Below are 14440 nucleotides of genomic sequence, written 5' to 3'. Positions count from 1 at the left end.
GGGACCCTGTGGACAAACATAAGACCATTGTCTAAATTTTAAGACAAGTATAGTCTATTCTATATGATATTTGCTATAGATAGTTACTGACACAGAGTACCCATTCTTAACACAAACCTTTAATGCAGCGACATTGATTATGCATGATGCATTTACAATATACAATTTGAAAGAAGGCACTAAGCACTTTTAAACGTAGAAAAGAACACATTTTGGCAGCTATGTTTTTATATTTATGCACTTAGCACTTTAAAATTGTAATTGGAATAAGGGTTGTTGCCATGCTTTTGCCAACGAATTTAGCACCTTCTTATGCACGATGCACCTTAAGGAATTAGCGATTGTTGCTGCTATGGTTCTGATGCACTAAGTACCTTATAACCTCAAGGAAAATAAGAACAGTATTGCCTACCCTTTCCCCCCTTTTTCCTAAATGCCACAAGCACTTTATGATCATAATATCGGAAAAACTACTGTTTTGGTTTTATTCATGCGTAAAGCATTTCTCAAGTGCTACATATTTTTATTGAATGTACAATAATTATTGCAGTCAAGGCTTTGATTAATTTTAACATCATACAAGCAATTGTCCTCCTCTGTAAAACCGTATTTTCTACACAGGAAAAAGACTATTGAAAATGGCCAATCAGATTCACTAGTGAGAAGAAAAAAAAAATGTGTATTTAAACTCATACATGCACACCACTATTGGTTTGAAAACTAGCTCAAAATGGCTGCCATGATATTCGTGTGTAGAAGGTGGAGAAAAGAGGAAACAGATATAGGACAATTGCAGAGTGGAAACCATAGAGACTAACAATGTGAAAGAGTATATGTATCACCCTGGTGTTTGAAACATTTGATGTGAACAAGCAGCAAGCACGTTGCGAAACGCGTCATACGAGCGTTCTCCTTTTATAACTATTTTTTATTGGTTTAACAATTAATAAAATTTTGGATACTACCAGAGGAAAACAACTGAGTCAGGCTGGTTCTTGAAGTTACAGCGCAACACAGATGTGGGAATCGATTGGAGTGCAGATCCTTCTCTGGGGTGCCGGAGGTCCGGCTGTTGTCCCCTTTGTTTAAATATATATTTTTTCAAATTAAAGATTTGACAAATTATCAAAAACAAACATTCATCACGTATGACCACTCAGATTTCAATATCCGATAGGACAGTTCATAAGTGGGTACGGTAATATTCAGAGGAAACATTACCAGTAACTATGTAACATTTTACAGCACAATATGTTTTAGGAGTATTAGTTGCCTTTTTCAAGTGCTAGGAAAATAGAAAACATCAAATAAGAATGTCTGGGAAAACTCATGTGGAACTTACAGATTCTTACTACCCTGAATAATAGCTTCACCGAGGTCTCCATTCAGTTCTGTGAGCGAGATAATGGTAGAAGCAGTGCTCCAGATAGGATTTTGAAGTGGGAGTACTTTACTCCCCATTTTGAAATTTGGGAGTAAAATGATTTTTATGGGAGTAAAAAACTTAAGTTCTGTTCCCAGTGGGAGTATTTTATATGCAAGTAAAAATATATTTATCTACAAAATAAATATATTTGTGAGAAATACTTCTTTGTACCATTTTATTCATGCACATTAAAAGATACATTTGACCCCTTCTGTAATTATAGTAGTTTCTATCTGTGGTACTATGTATACTACTGGTCCAAACATGCCCATGGAGCCGTTTGGGTGAAAGCAAGGGCAAAACAAACTGAGAGACTCCAGGGAATTTGATAACGCAGCAGGAAGGTTGCCTCTGGTACAACTAACCTGGTAACACAACAAACTCTCCTGGACTGCTGGTGCAGCTGACCTAAATGGAACTAGGAAAAGATATACACATCAATTTTCAACAAGTTTATTCATCAATTAAAAATAATTGAATCACTAAAGACTTTTAACCAAGGATGCCAATGTACAAATCCATAAAAATAAATGCAAGACAACTCACACATTATGGCACATGTTAAAAACTTTACAGTAAAAAGACCATAAAGTGCAGAAGTGCAAAGATAATGTGTTGAAGTGGTTTGTAAACTACTTCCTGAAAACAACACCACTCATAATGTGCAACTAATGGAACCTTCCAATTCGTCTTATAGAGATTTAGCTCTATTTTATCTGCCCATCAAGGAGGATTTGTTGTTTAGAGAGAAAGCAAGGGCACAAGGTCCTATTTGTCCATTTAACATATTTCATTGGGAGTATTTCAACTCTCTATTTTTATTTCTTAGGAGTACTTGCCCATTTTTAGTTGATACACCCCTTATCTGTCGGGCTGGGTAGAAGTCTGCCTGTTTCTCAGTATTTCAACCACTTGAGTTGTTTCTCGATTTAAAAAGGGCAGAGAGCAACACAAGAATTAAATACCCAGCATGTTCTAAAATCCATAGCGGTCTGGTAGAAAAAGTTAAAATACTGATTGATCTTACACATACAAGTGAAAGGTCCAACATGTAGGCAAGTGTAACAATAAATGACCAATACCACAATATCAAGTTGCCTACAAAATGGCAGTCAGAAAACTTGTTAAGATCTTTCAACGAGTCGGTTTGTAAAAAGAAATTCCAAAAGGTTGCTCTGTCAGTTTATTATCCAGAACGAATGTTCATAATTGGCTTACAATGTGGTTCATCTGTGTAGAACATCTAGCAAAAATTGATTAAATGTTTTTGTTGCATACACTGTCTGCTCAATTAGAAGTTTTTTTTAATTTATGCTCAGTTGACACAACATACAACACGCCAGAGGGGCATGTCAGTACACAAATTACACAATCTGTGAGAAAAGCTGAAAAGTGATTTCCTGCCAGTGACGGGATGTGCACAATATTGTTCTTGCAGAACATTACTACAGTGTGACCCTGTGAACATGGATATGTACCTTTTTTCTGAGCAGCGAGTACAGGATTGATTGTCCTTAACTGTGAGAATATCTACTGGAATGAGATGGCTCGAGGTATTCTTCATTTTTGTTCTTACATTCAGGCGATTCCAACGTCTTAGTACAACGTGTTTGTTCATTTTGGTGTTTGGTCCGTAAGAATGCCATTGATGCTAAAGGTATTGTCAGACCTAATGTTTGGTGTTAGAACAGTGGTCTGAAATTGTTCCGAAGTACTGCTGATCCTTTTTGCCCCAATCATCCGAGAATAGAGTCCTATCAGTTTTCAGGTGCATGGAGAAAATATATTCTATTGGTGGTTTCTTTGGTTGAGCAAGAGAAAAAAAAGAAATTCAGTTAGTACAGGTCTCAATCCATGTATCTGGGTAATTTAATTGTTCCAGTCCTTCACTGAATCGGAATTCTATGGTTGAATTGATTGAATTTGAAGAAACAATTGACAGGCTCTGGGGTTTAATTCCATACTAAGAAGACATTGTCGACAAAGAACAGCCATGTAGAGCTTCCTTTCATCCATCTATTTTCATCTAGTATTGACCTCTGTTCTAGACAGACAAATAGGTTTCCATACTACACGGCCTGTCAAGCCTGGAGTGAAGTTGCTCTGTTTTGTCTTTATAAACATTTCAAATAGAAAATAGTTATATTCCAACTAGAGGCTTAGTGATGAGAAATTCCGTATGAACTCTGGATATTTGAAGAGCCGTTCTATCCTCTGGGGCATGTTGGTGTAAAGACCAACCAAGTCAGATATGGCAATAATGGTGTTGTCCGTCCAACACTGAAAGGATTCTGTGGTGCAGATGAAACGTGATATCTCTTTTAGGATGTGCAGGCCTTTAACTACTAGATCTTTGAGAAATTCTTCAATGCAAATAGAGATGGTCTGTACCAATACATCACATTATGGACTGAAAGGATGACCGGGTGGCTAAAGCGAATTTTTGGGAGAATTAAGTAGGGTGTCCATCATGAGAGTTGGGTATGTGTTGTGGTTAGAAAAGATGCTGATTTATTCAGCGATCTAACCACAGTGTACACCAGTTGCTAGGACAGCTTGGATTAAGGACACCATTTCCAAAGCAGGTTCTGATGAAGTTGCCAAGTAGTTCCATCATTAAATTGTTTGCAAACGTCTATTTTGTAATAATGTGTCCCTCATACCACCATTGCACCAGCTTTTTCAGCTGCTTTTATAGTCATTGATAAATACTCCAAGAACTACGCTGATGTTTTTGTGTCTGTTAAAAGGGACAATGATCTTGCAGTATGCATCTTTCTGGTTACTACAACATGCTAAGTCCCTTAGTTAGGCTTTCAGTGTGGGGATATGGGGTGTGGGCACCAATCCTGAACCTAGCCAGTAGGGTGGCTATGCATAAGAGCTCCCGTTTCATCTAACTCTTGTCTAAAGAGACCCAAGAGGAGGCCTCTGGCATCATTTGGGTCCAGAAAAGGGCAGCAAGACTTATCCTTGGCCTTATGCCCAAGCCAAGGATCTCCTGCCCTAAAATGTCTTCACTGGCTCTGGTTGCTGCACATATAAAATTTGAATCCCATTGCATCATCCACAAGGCTCTCTGGGGCAAGGGACCACTCTATGTGCAACTCTCTCTTAGTAAATATTCTCCCTCTAGACCTCTACATTCCCCTGGCACCAATTGTTTGTGTGTAAAACATTTCGCTAAACAGAGGGCAGGAGGTCAGTTGTTTTCCTCAGCTGGCTCCCTCCTATGGAACAGCCTCTCCCTCCCTCTGCGCCTTGAGCAGGACTTTCCTAAATTCCGGAAGCTCCATAAGACTTTCCTCTTTACCTCCTCCTTCCATTCTTCTCTCCTCTGCTAATCTTACAGTTGATGTGATTGGAGTCTTGGGCCCTTATGCATATCCTTGGGGCCCTGGACCTCCCACTCGCAGTTTCCACCCAATGCGGCTCCAGGCTGTGTAGCACTTACCATTGTATGCACCTCATCTGTAGCTCACCCATGAGCACAGACACCTCTGCACCTACCCCCACTGCCCTCTTCCTTGCTGCATTTGCACATTCGGAATACTAACAAGGCATAGTTGGTCCGTCCTTTTCCCCCTCCACTGTATTTTGTGTTTTTAATGCATTTCATTCCTATATCCCCTCCCTGGTGCCCTGTGGCCACTTTGAAACCAAATGTACTTACTGTATAAGCGCCTAACAAGCGAACAATAAATAAATAACCCAACCATCTTGCTCATGGTGTCCCAAACCTTTATCCAAAGTCATAACTAGGGGCCATCCCATTCTAAGTGAACGAAGTTCGTTGCAGCAGTCCACACCATGGTAGGTCAAAATCAAGCCAAGAAACCATACACTTTGATGGATGTATAAGAATAGGACAGGATATAAGTGTACACAGTGGTGGCAAAGCAGGCTGTTGGCTGCACACAACTGTGCACAATGTACTGTTCAAGAAAATGCAGCGCAGATAATGGTCTAAAATGAACCGAGAATAAAGCATGTCTGATAAAGCGCAAGAGTGCCATTCACAAAACCATGCCTACGGTTTGATTGCACATTTCTGCTCACTGCCATCATGAAAAGGGTACCTCTGTAAAATGTTAACTGTGAATAGTATTGCGCACCGAAGAATATTTTCAACAAAGTAAAAGTGAATTTTAAAAGACTGCAATGCCTTTAGCTGATTCCAGGGATTGGCCTGTCAATGCAGAGAACTGTGATTATATACACAGGAACTCCTCCCACATGACAGTGCAAAAAGGCCAGATTTCATACTTTAAAGAAAGAAATGTAAATCAAGTATTTATTTAACTATTGCTTCATCAGTATGTAAGGACATGCACAAAAATGCACATAACCAAACCGGAGCTGCACCCCATATAAAAAGATAAGGCTCATCAAAACGAATCAAGAATAATTTAATAGGATGCAGAACATTTAAGGGTGAATATAGCACAAATGCAAGATTTCCGCACAGTAATATCCTGGATCCCCAGTATGGAAAGAAATTGCACTTGTGTATTAAAAGAACTTCATTTGTGTTCAGTGACTGTACTTGCCATCAATTTTGTTGAACAAAAATGAGGTAAAAAAAAGCCCATCCTTAAAATGAATTGACAGCCCATGCAATTCTATTCTCCCATGCATGTATTTAACCATGTATAATACTAATATTTAACTCAAAATGGAACATGCCTGAACAAGTCACTGTATGCGGCTAGAAGGATTGCAGCCTTCACCTAAAGAATGCAGTCGTGAGACTTGATCAAAAGCTAAGCCTATGTTATTGTGTTAATGTAAGATTTCCCTGCTAACATCCTGTTTTAACCAGTATCAAGATAATGAAAACCATAAACAATCAGGAGTGAATTGAATTGAAAGTTACAAGTCTTTGAGCTTTCTATGTCAGTAAAATGGAAAAGAGACTTCCCATTCATCAACAGTGCCTGATGCAAGCAGAAGTCGGCATCTTCTTCATTTACAAATCGAAATAGTCCTTTTATGTGCCTTGGAAATCAAACATTTAATCCTTTGAAAAATCATATCTTTAGATAGATACAGAGTATGTTTCCCCCCTCCCTACTGTATCATGAGACCGATGAAAGCTAGACCTAGTCACGAAGGAGCCCAGGATTATAAAATCACATGCACACAGAATTGAGATAAAATTAGGCCAGGAATATTGAAGAATAATTTCTATAAGGAGGTGATTAGGTGGAGCAAAACTGAACCCACCTGGATGACCTATCCCCATGTAGACTGGAGACAAAAGCCATTGAGAGATGGATGACCACCCCATGTCGGAAAATGGCTTCCAAACAACCAGCTAAAAAGAGAGCTTGCTGATTGAGGAATTCCAAACTGACTGGGTCCCTGCTGATTCTCCAGAAATGAAAAGCCATATTTCAAATGTAAGTGGAATTCCAAGACAACGACAAATTGCCCCTATATTTTCCATGGTAAAATCCCAGGAATTAAATGGGCTGGGAGTTAGAGGAGAACCCTAAAATGAAGAAGACTCAGGTGCAGTTTTAGATATAATGTCCTGTGTCTCCAATTTACATTTAAATATAAAGCGTCATACCATTTCTTTAAAGCCCAATGCATTTTGTATTGAGAGGTGCAATTTAAAGCATATAGATTTTTGGCGCAACCAGTGGTCGAAGTGGGCGGGAGCGATCGAGAGCAGTACTCCTATACTTTTAATTCAGTTTTACTGTTCCTATACTTTTTTTTTTTTTTTTTTAAACGGTTCCGGAATGGATTCGTATTAAAATAAAAGAGTAGGAAGAAGTTGAAACTTGCACTTTCAGTGCACTGCACTGAGTGTTCCCCTAAATAGCAGGAGCATGTATTTTGGGGTTTGTATTGTGCGTGGGAGGGTGCGTGGCAATGGGGTTTATGGGGATTGGTGCAGGCTAGTAGGGAACATAGTTCCACTACTTCTTTTCGTACACTTTGACCACTGGGCGCAACTTAAATGCAGAGTGCTTCTGTAAAATTAAGCACCATTAAATAGAATCCTTGGCTCACGCCGACACAGAATCACACAGGTCTTAGTGTAGTCATGACACAACTAAAGTGTTATCGGGCATATCTACGGCCGCTGTGAGTTTAGGCCTAAATTACATGTTTACGCAAACAGAAATTAACAGAGAATTCATTCTTTTCATAGAGAATCGTGCAAGGCGTTAAACCCCTGCAGTCACTGGTTTTGAAATGCACAGGCGGACCCATGGGTAATGTGACAGGGAAAGGGTGTTTTAACATTGTATATTTTACAGGAGACGATTACATCGCCAGCCCAAACTTGTAGAACCAAAAGGTAAACGAAAAGGAAAATACTGAAAACTACACACACATGCACATTGAAATATGTGCACTCATGCATAGATTGACAGTTGGACACCCATATAGATTGAAAGTAGCACCAATATGTTTATTGATAATTCATGTGTTCAGAAAAGAATGCACAATCCCAGAGAGCACTAGTTTCCAAATTCAAATCTGTGCGAGTCATGTGCAAGCTGCCAGTTGTCTACATTTAAATGACCTACACTGATCCAATACATTCACTGGCCCACAATTATATAGGGGAATTAAGTTGAATGAATATATGTTTTTAAATGTTATTTGTTCAAGTAACTTTTCTCAGATACAATACTTGTTTTGATACTGGAGTACATCAAGTGTTCTGAGATAAATGCCTATCACTAGCTGAAAAGCGGCAGTTTTATCATTGAAATAAATTGTGCGTTGCCTAGAGAAACAATCATAGAAGTGCATTTGAAATGCCTTGCGTTATATATATTTATACACACACACACACACACACACACACACACACACACACCAATTACAAGGAGCTACTTTCGACTCCCCAGGCCACTGGTGCATTACAAATATACATATGTGATATTAACTTGGTACGTTGGGTAACATGAATAAAGGTGACTAAAGGACACATCTAATGGACATATAAATCAGAACGGAACATCATGGACAGAAATGTAGTGTTTGCAACTCATGGACAAGTTACATTTGTAGTGTGCTGTGTACTAGCTCCTGCCTACTCGGTGATGCCCAGTACCCAAGAGATGCGGTCGTGGGTGTGTAGGAGGATGAGTGGGTGTGTGGGTGTGTGTGTCCGTTTGAGCCAAGTCACACATTCCACAACGCCAACTAGTAGTAGTCACTTACACCAGATCAGGGTCTGTGTAGTAGCTGCACAGCAGTTACTGCGTCTGTGAGCATTCCAGAGCCTAACCGTACTGTAAATTCGGAGAAGCTACAGTGTCTACGATACCAACAATAGGCTGCCCTGTGTAATTTCAAAACCAGATGCTTTAGAAAGTCACGTACCTACATTGTTTAATTTCAACATGTGATAAGTACAACAAAACGAATTCCAATTACAAAGTGCATTTCCAGAGGTTGAAAAAGGGCTCCTCTTAACAATATAACAAAGGGATGAGAACGTCGTAAGTTAATGGATGCTAAAAGAAATGCATATAAAATTCACTTCAAGAGCTGGATTGCATGCACTCACCTGATGCTGCCTGGAATCAGGACATGAGCGCTTGGTAAAGGGTAGTGTCTAGTTCCCACTCGAGAAACGGACCCTAGCAACGCTCTTCCTCCACTTCATCACGTGGGCTGCTCTGCATCACGTGGGTTTCCACGTTCACTTCGTCATCTTTTTTGCAGGAGCGGGAAGGCAAGAGCGCGATGGCAAGGCGTTACAGGAGTGGGAAGGTACGGCGTTGGAGGAGAGATTCCTCCGTTGCAAAGCACATTTCGTATAGTTGATTGTTATTTGGTGCTTGAATTTGGTTTATGGTAAGTCTTAAAATTATCTCAAGTTGGATTGGGCGCTGGTCGCAATGGAAAAACTGTCTCACAATTTACAAAGACCCAATAAGCCCTTTTCGGAAGAATGGGTGGGGGTGGTCTTGAGCTATCTCCAGTCAGACTATATGTTGCAATGGCATACATGCCAACTCTCCCGATTTAGGCGGGAGACTCACGATTTTTCCATTAAAAACAGTACTGTTTGTTACTGTCTCCTGCCTAAAATAACAATATCCCCAATGCATTCCAATGGGGAAAATGCATTCTCCCGATTTCGGTGCTGAAATCTCGGCATGTCTGCAATGGTGCCCCCAAAGAATTGGGATATTGGACCTATTCCAAGCTTGAGAATCTCCACAGGGTCCAAGGGTCGTCCTGCGGGGGGGAGGGTAGGCAGGTGGGGGTGTTGGAGATGTTGTCGCTGTAAATCTGTTTTTCTCGTTGTTTCACTGGTTGTTTGTTTTGTGAAAACAAGTTTAAAAAAGTACATAGTTATCACACAGTAGTAGAACATCTAAATTAAGAATTAAAAAAGAAAAAGGGAAAACAAAGGAAAAAATTCATTATAATGTTTTATGAATAAAATCATATAAAATCTAAAAAAAAAATTACAAAAATTCTCTCACGTTGATTGTTACTTTAATGCAGAGCAGCAATATTGCGGGGGGTAATTGTGTGTATTTTGGGGGTTTGTAATGTGCATCAGGGGTGAGATTTACTTATAGAACAGGTGGATTCAGTTTTGTTTTTTTCCTTATTTCAGTGTATTTTGGAGATATGTAATGTGCATCACAGGGGTGAGGCAATATTGCGGAGGGGGTATTTCTGTGTATTTTGGGGGTTTGTAATGTACATCAGGGGCATAGCTGCCTACATTTGAAAATCAGAAATCCTGAGATTTATGCCCCGCCCACAGCCACACAAGACTTCTCCCATGTGCACACTGCTCTGCCCACACGCATCCGCCCACCTGTCAGCGGAATGCAATAAATGAAATGATGTACCACAGCAGGGGTGTTGCTAGGTCTGGAAAAGATCAGGGGCTAAACTAATGTTGGGACTGGCGGGACTCGGGGCTAGCTAGCATTTTGGTTGTAGCACCTGAGCTTCTATCCGGGGTTACAACCGAAAGACCCAGGGCTATAGCCCCCTCAGCCCCACCCCTAGCAACGCCTCTTTACCAGAGTATAACCGCATTCTTTTTTCTGAAATGGTTACTTAATCCTGGGTTTCTGGGGTACAGACACGTCTTTACCCCAGAAACCCAGGATTAACTGTTCTCGTTCGATAGCTCAGCGATGCCAAAGGCGCAGGGCAGCCAAACTCGGCCCAACCCCCCTACGGAGTGGGAGCACATATTATAAAATTAGGTAATAACATGTTAAGCCCCTATTTTGATAGAGGTCAGAATTTAAGGGGCTAAAAGCGATAAGAAGTGAGAGAAATTCGGCATGAAGCACTATATAGAAAAGCACACATTATTTTATTTAAAAAAATGCTCCACGTAAACATGTGCATTTGCTCAGTGGTGGAAATGGAAAAAATGTGGTGGGGATCCCACAACACAAGGGCTGGGGTGGGGGAGGAGTTAGAGGGGCGGTGCCCAGGAGGCGTGGTGTATAGGGGGCGGGGCTCTTAGTGGACATCCAGCAATGCTGGAATACGTAATAAAAAAAATTCAAAACGCCTGCGACGGCAGCATTGCCTTTTATCGCCGGCTTTGGCACTGGTGTGAAAATACACAATGCTTGCTACATGTACAGCTGAAAGGAATCCTTTTTTACAGAATTCCAGTGCCGCACGGTTCATGGTCTTGGGTGGCTGACTCTGGCCGGATCCCGAGATCCGGCTACATATCTGGTGCCGGATCTCAGATCCGCCGAGAGCCAGCCCAATGACGAGCACTGCGCTTGCTAATGGTTTTCGAGTGATTTTCAATTAAGTCGTGGAAAACAGTTTGTTAAATCGTCCGTATAGCACTTGGTCACGTGCATCACCTTAAACTCAAGCATGCCCAATTCCTTAATTTAAAAAAGTACTATTTACTTGTTACTAAATAAAACACAATGAATTGTGCTGAAACCCACGCTGGTTTGCACACATGCATCTTCTGCCAAAAAATATTGAAAACTGAATTCACTCTAACAAAGAAATTAGTCTTCAGGTCGAATATTTTTTAGAAGAATTGTAATTGCGCCACGAACAAAAAAAACACGGTAAGTCAGTCGTCATTGTTTTCTTATACACTTTCTGACAGGCTTGGTGCGCACTCCCCTTCACTGACAGGACGGATGCAAAGTGAGTAATGGCTATGGCAGCGGGAGACTCACGGCCTGCCACCTTTCAGAGGGCCAGCAAGCGCTACACGTCGGCCCCTACCAACAACAATTGGGCAGCTGGCGGCAGCCCCTCTTTGACGGGAGTCAGCGGCAGCCAATGGTGGAGCCCCGAGGGGCTGCTCCCGGCCAATGAGTGCGCACTGACCGTTTCCGGATCCCGCCCACACCTTCACCCGATTAGCTAGCAGCAGTCTTTGGCAGCCAATCGGGGGGAGGGAGGATCTGACGGACCGGAAAGAACACCAAAATGCCTGAGATTCCAGGGTCTTTCACGGAGACCTGAAGAAATGGTTAAAATTACTGAGTCTCTGGGAAAAATCCAGAGGTTAGGCAGGTATGATCAGGGGTGAAATTTACTTGTACAGGCGGATCCAGTTCTTTTGGGGGTTTTCTCATGCAGATGGGCGATTTGCTCAAAGCGAGATGTGTTTTATGGAGTGGGGCTGGGCACAGCACGTTCCTCCCTTCTCAATGGCACTTCCACTGTACCAATGAACAGTACAGTGAATATAGTTAGCTATCCTCCCCGCAGGAGAGTGGTGAATTGGAGGATTTATGTGCAACAGATGGGGATATGTATGTGCAGCAGATGGGGATATGTGTTTTATGCAGACAGACGCATTTGGGTGCGAATTTCCAACATAACAGTTCCGTTATTTCTTTCTCCTGCATGGGGGCGATTTGGCATTCCCTGGGGAGGGGGTTGTTCATTTGCCCCTTTGTAATGTGTGACAGAGAAGGCTAAAGGAAGGGTAGCGACTACTTCCCATCCAAGAAACGGATCATAGCAATGGCCCGCCCACTCTTCTTCACGTGACTTCTGATGTCATCCGTGTGATTTTCCCAAGCAATGAAGCGGGTCCGGAGCACTTTCAGTGAGCGGGATTGAGCGGGATGCGGGAAGGCTCTGGCTACCAGTGCAAGTGCAACCAGACTCTGCGTGCCTTTGGCTTGTAGCGTTTGGGGTGGGGATTGTCTTTCGGATACCAGGAACGTTTCTGCAAGACCATGAAGCGTCCGACTTCGTCTTGTCTGAACGGTAAGGCTCTGGCTGCCAGGCTGCAGGAACAGCAGCAATCAGGGTGCTTTGGCTGGCTGAAAATACAATTTGCATTTTATTCGGGATACCGTGGATGTTCCTACAAGACACCAGATTGAGACAGGGAAGCTGGAAATTACATTTCATGTTCAGCTATTCAACATTAATGGTATGGAGGGCTAAGAAAAGGAACAGGGAGACCGTGGATGGTGGTGTTTAACTGATCAAAGGGGGCTAACAGAGTAATGTTTCATGAGGGTGTGTTTAGGATGGGTGGTTTTAGAGGGGGTAGGCTGGGGATATCTGCGTGTGATTCGGGAGCGACACATGGGTGTGAAGTGTCTCCGTTACCGGAGTACCTGTGAGCGCCTCCCACAACCAACAAAGGCCACGGACACATACTTGTTGCTGGTTTCAGGCTCCCCGTTCGTCCTGCTTTGGCCGGGAATGCCCACTTTATTTATATTGTATGCGGCGGAGTGCAACGTCACTCCGCTGCGTGCATGTGCCCTTAAAGGGACAGCACCACACTCCTCCTTTTTCATAACAAACAAAGAACAGAGGATAACTACCTACACAATATAAGAACACACTGCACACAAAGAAATTGACCCCTTTAATCACAGCCACCCCGTCCTGCATATCAATTCCAGTCTATGGGGTGTTCCCCCCAGTTCAGGGGTCCAGAACATGGTCACTCAGGTGAGCAGGCTTCCCCCTCCCAACCCGTTGGGGATACCTCCTGCCCGCCTCCCAGATCGGGCCCTCCTCCCCTGAGCTCCCCCAAGCCGGGGAGCTTGGCGTGTGGACCAGGCCACCGCCCTCGTCCGGTACATCAATCACGTCCATTCTCTGCATCGGCTCTGGCCTGGCTTCTCCCAGCTTCTTAAAGAAACTGGCGTCGCGGGTGACATAGGCAGCCCCATCCGATGTTGTTACCATCGAGCCGTGCACTGCTACCACGTCCAACGGACCAGATTCGTATGTCAAAGATCGTTTTCCTTCCAGATGATGATTCCTGACTAGCACTTCATCTCCAGGGACAAACTGCTGGGGGCGAAGTTCTCGTCAGATATTTTCCCGCTCAGTCCTGACTCTCCTCTCCCTTTCCACCTGCTCGTCGGTGATGACGAACGGTTCTCGTTTCCCTATGACCGGGATGAGGCCCCTCAGGCACTGCTTGAACATCGCTTCAGCCGGAGCCACACCCCGTTGTGTGTGGGGTGGCTCGGTACTCCCGTAAGAACTGGTAGAGTGCCCTCTGCAGACTGTGACCCTGGCCTTGAGCAATGCAAAAGACTTAGTTCAAAGTCCTCATGAACCGTTCCGCCTCACTGTTTGCCTGGGCCACAACGGCGTGATCTTCTGGTGATGGACCCCATACTCCTCCATCATCTGGGCAAAGCTATCCCCTTGGAAAGGCAGACCATTTTCCGAGCACAGCACCTGGGGCAGTCCGTGTGTGGCAAAGATCTTCTCTATGGCGACTGCCAATTCTCAGAAGCCACTGACTCTAAGAACTCTACTTCCGGGTTCCTGGACCATTCATCCACGACCACGAGGAAGTGTGTGTCCCGGCCTGTGGCCCCGAAGTCAGCGTGGATGACTTCCCATGGCTTGGTGCCTCTCGGCATGGTCTCTATGATTGGGTTCCCGCTGAGCCGGGGACGCCGCCTGATACCACACACAGGGCGCCACAAACTCTTCAACCCGCCTCTCCAAATCCGGAAACCACACCGTTTTATCGCAGGCGGGTCCCTGTCTTGGCGGTGCCCTAATGCCCTAGGTGTGCCA

At 43.2% G+C, this 14440-nt stretch overlaps 1 protein-coding gene across 1 annotated transcript in view; it reads right to left on the bottom strand.

Annotated features, from left to right (window-relative positions):
* Positions 1–9055, bottom strand: part of MFSD13A (major facilitator superfamily domain containing 13A) — a 508579-nt gene extending 499524 nt beyond the window's left edge. The window contains exon 1 of the mRNA XM_069611670.1: positions 8967–9055. The gene's annotated coding sequence lies outside the window, so the exon portion shown is untranslated. The remainder of the gene's footprint in view (positions 1–8966) is intronic.
* Between the last annotated feature and the right edge of the window lie 5385 nt (positions 9056–14440).

This window comes from Ambystoma mexicanum, chromosome 8 (genome assembly GCF_040938575.1).
Source record: "Ambystoma mexicanum isolate Mex_15411 chromosome 8, UKY_AmexF1_1, whole genome shotgun sequence".
NCBI lineage: Eukaryota > Metazoa > Chordata > Amphibia > Caudata > Ambystomatidae > Ambystoma > Ambystoma mexicanum.
Note: the sequence above shows the minus strand (reverse complement) of the source record. Positions and strands in the feature narration are given on the sequence as shown.